At 37.9% G+C, this 8,631-nt stretch overlaps 2 pseudogenes; both read right to left on the reverse strand.

The window, feature by feature from the left end:
* Positions 1-340: 340 nt before the first annotated feature.
* Positions 341-2,143, reverse strand: LOC149160867 (EIN3-binding F-box protein 2 pseudogene; annotated as a pseudogene).
* A 4-nt stretch (positions 2,144-2,147) lies between these two features.
* Positions 2,148-3,064, reverse strand: LOC149160868 (uncharacterized; annotated as a pseudogene).
* Positions 3,065-8,631: the final 5,567 nt, after the last annotated feature.

An 8,631-nucleotide genomic window follows, 5' to 3' on the forward strand; every position in this document is an offset into this window, starting at 1 on the left:
ATTATAACATGGATACATTCTATTGAACTGAATTCCCAGTCTGTAGCTCAGAAGGCTTGAAAAAACAACTTCCAGAGTTGAAATGGCACAGTGACAAGTATCACCGCCATAGCCAAAACCTAATCACTACAGAAGTTGTGAATTGTGATTACAAAGTAAGAAACTAAGCCTAAACACACAACATGGCTAATGAAGTCTGGGTAAAACACTGGATAAACGTCCAACAAAGCAAACCAGGACCTCAAAAAAAACCAGAAAGTGAAAAAAAACATGCAAGAAGAACCTAGCCACCATGCACCAGAGTTTGACAGTTCCCTTGAGTGCTTTAACTAGGGATGTGACCATTGGGGACTATAAACAGGGTCATCAAAGAGGACACCTGCAAAAAAAGGCCTAGTTCCAACCCTTGAGGAATGAGTAATTTAAATACTAAAGCCCATGTTACACTGCTATGGGCCCAAAAATCCCAGATGGAGCAAACCATCTAGAAATTGTTAACTTGTTCCTGTAAACTTCCATGAGAACCAGGAAATCGTCCTCGATGCATTGGTTCCAATGTCCTATCTGAATCAAAATAACTTTAAGATTTCATGTCAATACTTATAAATCCTGCAATATTTGAAGAAAAATTCCTGAGTCAAACTGTAGCATTTGTTGTATCTCATATTCCCAAGCGTTTTCTAAGAGACAAGTAGATCACACCGCCATAAATGTGCCCCGACTGAATCAAGTGCCCTCTGACTCAATCCACTGCAGTGCTACAATTTCAAACCAAGCAATGTTTCCCCCATCTTTTCTATAAAAGGCAAGCATTTATCCGTTATTTGCATACAACCTGATAAAGAAAGAATCTGTATAGCCTGTTGTCTTGCAGATAACAAAGAGACAATGCCATTATCTATAATCCCACACTTTTCCAAATCTAAGTCCTGTAAAGCTATACAAAGTTCAGCAATAATCTTCAGACTTCGATCTGTCACCTTTCTGCAACCATCTAGAATTAATGACTGAAGGTTTTCTCGACATAGGTTGGCTCTACCAAATATAGCCCAATCTGTAACTCGTACACACCCAGTCAAGTTGACTTTCACAAAACTTGTTTTACTGTTATCCAAGAGAGCAAGAAGACCATCATCAGATATTCCTAACAGCCCACTAAGATCAAGTTGTTGTAGTTAAGGGAAATCTCTCCCTAACATGGCGAGGCATCCATTTCCAAAACCTGGACAGTAATGAATATTGAGAGATTTCAATGATTCACAGACTGGTATTGATGTTGTGACCAATGAAGATTCCTTAATTCCCTCACATTTAATCAATGACAACACTTTTAACTTTCCACTGCAATTAGAAAGCACATCTATGAGACCACAGCAAGATACCAACTTGCTATCCTCTATTTGAAAATTTTCAAGTGATATGGAAACATGTGTAAATGCTCTCAAGCCATCATCAGTCAATGACTCACACTTTCAACTTTGTCCAACTACCTCAATACTCACCTCTGTCAATCCTCGACAAGCGGTAACTGAAAGATGCTTTAGCTTCTGCAAACCCATTGTATTCCCCATACTCAAGAAGCCCTTCTCTGTGACATTGAATAGGTTCTCAAGCGACAGATCAGTTAAAAATTTACCATAATGCCCAACTGCAGCAAGAGTAATATTAGTCAATCTTAAAGCCTGCAGCTTTAACTTCATCACGTTTTGGTATTGGACAGAATTGTAATAACCCCTTCATCACTGACAAGGTAGCAGTCATTGATACTCAACGATTGAAGTCGGACACAGTTCTGTCCAATTTCTTTTAGGGACTTATTTCCCACCTGGGGGCATGATTCTAGATTAAGGGTCAATAAGTTTGGACAGTTCACAGCAACAGATTCCAAACCTTTGTCTCCTATCCATGGGCACTTGCACAAATCATGTTTCTCCAATAACTTACAGCCCTTCGCTATTGCAGCTAGCCCTGCATCACCAACTGATGGGTAGTTCCAAAGTCTCAAAACTCTTAGAGCTGGGCAGCCAAGGCCAATAGCACATAGGCCTATATTGGTAATCCCTCGACACAGGATGGAACCACGAACTAGAAGTTTGCCCAAGCCTCCATGGCCGCCTACACAGACAACAACTACAGCAAGCCTAATATCAGTAGGTTGAGCACAAAGTAGGCTGAGCACCCACTGGGGCGCAAATCTCAAGGGGTCTAAGCATCTTCGAGCTGCTAAAATTTAATGGCATAGGGAGTCGAGGGCTAACAAGGCTAATCAAACCCATAATATTGCTCAGATTATTATTGTTGTTGTTGGTGTTGTGATTATTGCTAGCAAACAATCCGGTGTCTGAGAGATTCAGGTTGCTCGCGGGCATCATTCTGGGGCTCAAATTGGAGGTACCACTACCACCCATCTGATTGTGTGGGCTGCTGAAATTAGGTGTCGGGATAGTAGCATTCATGCGGGGACTCAAACCCACGAAGCTGGGACTCAGCTGCCTGAAAATTCCTCCCGACAACCTCCCATACAAGTAGCCCTTGCTGCTACTATTGCTACTGGCATTATTGCTACTCACCAACCCCTGGAAAGCTAACTTCTAGAAGGGACTCGAACCCGCAACGTCTGGGAGCTGGGGAGCATGGTGATGATGAAGATGATGTTGATGATGGTGGCTCCCCCTAGCTAGAAAAGACTGGACCTGTGAAGGGTCGAGGCTGAAATTTGAAGTGGGTGATGATGAACAAGAATTCATGGCGTGGTGTAACAACATATTGGGAGGCTTGGGATTCGGATTGATTAGAGATGAATAGCATCAAAATTCTTCATATCTATATTGAAACAGGGACCCTCAGGATTGCTGTTAGCATTTATTCATACTGGTAGTAGTTATATCGTTATTGTTAGTATTGTTGTGAGAAGTAAACCATTCTTCCGCGTCCAGAATTGCCTTGAACATTGGAAAATTCAAATTCTCAGCGTTGTTGCAATGGAGTTCTGTGGCATCTTCCAGACCCCACATGCCACCATTCACATTCATTCTCGACAACATTTTTATCCCCAATCAATCCTCAATGCTGTCAATCTATATCTATATATATAACTTACTAGTGCTCTGTATATCGATTAATTATGGCGACAGCTACCATATATGATTTAGCTTTTATATGCGAGAACCAATTAGTATGAAGCTTTTGGATGCATATTCCCATGAAATCTAATGACTCTCAGCCATTTCTAGTCCCTAGGATTCGATCCTGCACCATCTAAAGAGCTGGAAAGCCTGTTTCTTCTACTCAGAACTTGCTCTTTCGGTCTTCAAGGCAAACCTGTAGCAAGCATTGGGTCTGTAAATTTGAACTCTGAATGATCCATTTTAGTGCCTCCTGGAGTTAAATACAGGAATCATTGTTTTTAGCTTTTTATTTTAGGTCTGGATTGGTCATTTTTGGTACCTTTGAAGTTAAATATCAGAACTTTTGTTTCGCCATTAATTTGATCTCCGGACTGTCCATGATCCATCTGGACATTTCTTGCCAACACACTTTAGAAGAAAAATAAAATCGTGCTATGACTACAACATTTGTAGCACCAGATAAAATGGAGCCAGTGAATATGTCGAAGGTGTGGCCAAATAAACCTCAACAACGGAAATAATTTATTTATTTTTCTTTTGTTTCAGAGATTAGAACTCGTCTCTCCTAATAGAGGTAGCAGTGTTTATAAAGTCGCTCCTTTCTGAGTCGTCTTGACTGCAGCGTCTTCCTTACCTGGCCTGCCTCCTGTAGCCCGCGCTGTGGCCTTTTTTTTCTGCGCTGACTCTTCATGTAAGACTATCCTTTTCATTTTAGAGGACTCAAGGAACCCTATCATCCAACCGTTTTGCCGCTAACTTGGCAGGAATGTCCATCTACCGTACCCATAGATGTATTTTAACAATAAGTTAAGATTTGATTACAGATCAGTCCATTTACTATTGCATATTGGTGTCAGATATGAAGGAAATTGCAAATATTTTGCTGAGGAAGATAAATGTTTTCATGATTTTAATTTCACTCAGTAGTTCAGTAAATGCTATGGTTTAGTATTGAGAAACTGACAAAACTCATGCAGTTCGTTACCTTCGGGTTAACTATAGGTTGTTTCTTACAACTCGTGCAGTTAGTTGTTTTCGGGTTAACTATAGGTTGTTTCTTACGTTTTTTTTTTTTTTTTTAATTTCAACTTGAGCTTCAGATCGTTCATTTTAGTGACACTTGCTGCTAACTATCATGTTTTTCACTTTGGGCTGTTCAGTTTGCCGCATATTAGGGTTAAATATTTAATGAAATTGCAAGACTTTTGCATGTGATGATAAGGATGTTGGGTCTGTAACTTCCAGAAATGCCAATATCAGTTACGGAATTGCTTAAGCTAAAATGTTGTATCAAGTTATCAACAATTTCTATGAACATACTTACATGGTGAGAGATCGGTAGTATTAATGTATGACTCATTTAAAATGTTATACTAAAGTAGTTGGTCAAGCTCAACATAGAATTCACATAGTTTAATGGATTGTGTGTAAGCATGGTGCTCAAATCTATATGCAAGGTTGTCATTAATGGGAAGTATAAATTGTGGGTTTAGTGGGCTTGGGTCCAGATTTTGAACCAAAGCTCTGATACCATATGTAAGAGCCCTATCCTAGGGTCTGCTAACTTCTAATTTCTTCTGAAATTAAATGCGATAAGAGGCGATAACTTACTTACTTGCATGGCTTTTAAACAAATATAATTTTATCATTTACATTATAATCAACATAAATTAAGATGAATATTTCATTCTCACTAACTTTACAAGAGTAGTCTATGGAGGAATACCTATACCGGTGGCTGATGGAGATACCTTTATCCTGTTGCTCCTGTTGAACGCTCCTCTTTACAGACCCAACTGGATTTACTTCCCAGCCAACTAGGAAATAATCCCTAGCCCAAGAAACCTCCACAGGTTCCCTAGCCCTCCAAGCCCAAGTCCAACCAGATGTAGTGTGTGTGTCCAAATGAAATATCCAAACCAAGATAACAATACTTCCCTCCTCTCAACAACCCAAGAAACCTCCACAGGTTCCTAAGGTCTCCAAGATCACAACAAGTCCAAACAATCACAACCAACCCCACAATCATAAGCAAGACCCAACATCCCCCTTTTCTCCCTTCCCCTTCCCTTTTTATACCCTCTTTCCCTTCTCCATCTCAACCACCTCTCATTAATGTCATTAACTTCTCATCCATCCTTACAGTTGACTTCTCTTCTCCCAAGTAAGCTAGGAGTACATTTGGAAATGTGACATGAATATAAAATTGGGAATTTAATGGGAAAGGACCATGTCTTCTCCCAAGTAAATTTGAAAAATACATTTTGGAATGTGAGGTGAATATATATATTGATAGTTAAATGGAGAGGACTATGTTTTCTCCCAAGTAAATGTGAGGGTACATTTGAGAATGTGAGATGTAATTACATGGAGAGGACCATGTCTTCTCCTTAGTAAATGTGAGGGTACATTAGGTAATGTGAAATGAATATATATATTGATAATGAGATGGAGAGGACTATGTCTTCTCCCAAGTAAATGTGAGGGTACATTGGGTAATGTGAAATGAATATATATATTTATAATGAGATGGAGAGGACTATGTCTTCTCCCAAGTAAATGTGATAGTACATTGGGTAATGTGAAATGAATATATATATTGATAATGGGATGGAGAAGATTATGTCTTCTCCCAAGTAAATATGATTGTACATTGAGTAATCTGAAATGAATATATATATATATATATATATATATATATATATATAATGAGATGGAGAGGACTATGTCTTCTCCCAAGTAAATGTGAGGGTACATTGGGTAATGTGAAATGAATATATATATATATATATATATATATATTGATAATGAGATGGAGAGGACTATGTCTTCTCCAAGTAAATGTGAGGGTACATTGGGGAATGTGAGATGAATACATATATTTTGAAATAATGGAAGGAGACCATATCCTACCTAATATTCAATTTGAGAAGGTAAGTGGGGAATTTGAATAATGGAAGTCATGAACTTCATATTTGACCAATATTTCTCAATATTTTCAGATAATGTAAACATTAAAAAAATTTGTAGGATAAGATTTAAGTGGGGCATTACAGATCACATCACAACCTGTGATCCTCCTGCCATATTCAATGCATTTTAGTGTGGTATTTTTAGAAAAAATGCAAGTTTTGTTATATCATGACAATGTTAAAGTTACCTCAAGGAACTGATTTCAGCCAGTGCATCATCAACCATGAAAGCATTGAATTTCCAATCAGGACGGGTTTGGAAACACTTGCGCATGAGCTGCTCCAGCCATATTGCAATATCATCTGATGTGTTTCGTGATGCCACGACCCATGAAACAGGCACCCCGCTTTGTTGTTCATCAAATGCCACGAGTGTATACAACTGATACTGTCATTTTCAACATTACATAAATTCAAATACAAGTTATTAATCATTCTGAATGTATACAACTTAAATAAATATATTCAATAAATCATTGGCATCTGACTTACCCTGTATTTATTGGTGTTAAATGTTGAATCCATGGCTATTAAGCTATTGTGTGATAGCTTGACCATTGTCTCCAACATCCACTTTGTTTGAATCCCTATTATAAAAGGGACCTTCACACCATTGGGCTTTTGGTAAAAGAAAAAATCTTCCCGATGCTTTTGATACCAAAGGTTTACACTCATTTCATCCTTTTTGTGAAGTTGATACTTTCCCTTCGTCAACCTATTATAGTTGTTTACAAAATCTTTCCTGCATAAGAAGATATCTCTATCTTGAGCAGCCACATCGATGTCAACATGTCTTTTAATGTGGGTTCTATACAATACATCAATAGGCACTCCCAAAAAGAAACAACTCTCTACATATGAAACAATGTCCCTTGAAAGCTTTGGCCTATGCAAGGCCCTGGTCTCACCTGAATTGTCACATTGACCATGACAAGCCCAACCTTCCCCATCTTCATGTTCATACATATTGAAAGTTAATATTGTTCTATCAGGAATTTCATGCATAACTTTCATAATAAAGTGGCATTGGCAACCCCTCTTCTGCACAAATGAGGTCCTTCGTTTAGCTGAAAGATTTCCTCATTTGTCCTTTGGGCCAAATGAACAATGATAACTACACCAAAAATTTAAATTTTTAGTACATACAAAGAAATATAACATTGGTTTCAAAAGATCTAAACAATATATATTTTAAATACTCACATATCATATTGCAATGCAGCGGTAGCTCTTTCTTTTGGTTTTTTTTTGTTTTTCATATGAATTTACATGGAGCAATAGGATTTTCTTCCTCTCCTTTGATAAAGTCAGCAACTCGTCGTAATGGGATTACAACAACTTGATCAATACTATTGTTTTTTCTATTTATTTCCATCCAAACCAAGTCTTTACTAGAGAATGTCATTTTGCCTTTGAGGTCTTGCACCTCAAGATCCATGATATATTGCCATTTGCTTCGCTTGCCCATTTTGAACTGATCTGGTCAAACAATATGCAAGGACATCAAAACCGAAATTTCAATCTTAGCAAGTTATCCAACACATATATATATATATAAATATAAAACCTCTTTTATGCTTTTTTTGATGTCTAAAATATCAATCACTCAGTAATGACAAAATAAATAGCACAAAAGGATGCAAAAAATTTGGGATGCAAGCATTTCCTTTAAGATGTTGCTTCTTGCCTCATTCGCTTTGAACAAGGCATTCCTTAAAGGAAATATTCCTTTGAGAACATCAACAAATGCAATCCAATGAATGTTGGCCATGTTTTTTTAGGGTGACCATTTGCTAAGCAGGAGTAGACTTGAATGAAAGGGTTTTCTACAATGTATGTTTACATCACAACTCTACTAGTAGTCTGTCCTCAAAGATTCTTGGTGCTGCCATAATATATGTGAAATTTATAGTAGGAAATCATTACACTCACATTCCACTACCCATGGCAAAAGAGATGTGTTAGAACAAAGAAAAGGCAATGAAATCTACAATACCAACACAAACACCAAGAGCACTAGTGAAAGTGATTCGGTCCGGCCTCATCCCTGCCCTCAACATTCGAACAAAATAACCAAGTTCCTTCTCCCCATCCCTAGTGTTTGCATATCCTGCAATGATTGAATTCCAAGAAACCAAGACCTTCTCAGGCAAATTCAAGGGGGGGAAGAAAAGTTACCAACTCCTGGAAGCAAGAAAGCAAATTGCTTGAATTTGAAACGAAAACCTGTCCTTCCAAATCTGAAAAATCTTCTTGAATTACTTTAGGATTCTCCCTAGAATATCCTCCATACAACTGTTCTTTAGGGATAGCATGAGTAATGCTACATGCTTCATCTTCTCCACATACCACAATATGAATTTCCTCTTCTTCAATGCTTTCCTTTGTAAAAATTGCATTATCACGAGGAAATAAGGACACATCCCCTGCCTCTCTAGCTACAGAGAGAACATGAAAATAAGTCCTTTATATCACAGGTTAGCTTAGTCAAAACTTCATCCAAGGAGATTGTTTCATGTATATAATTATTT

This window comes from Pinus tabuliformis, chromosome 5_2, assembly GCF_031772625.1.
Source record: "Pinus tabuliformis cultivar Carrire ecotype Pingquan chromosome 5_2, CPIR1, whole genome shotgun sequence".
NCBI classification, from domain to species: Eukaryota; Viridiplantae; Streptophyta; class Pinopsida; order Pinales; family Pinaceae; genus Pinus; species Pinus tabuliformis.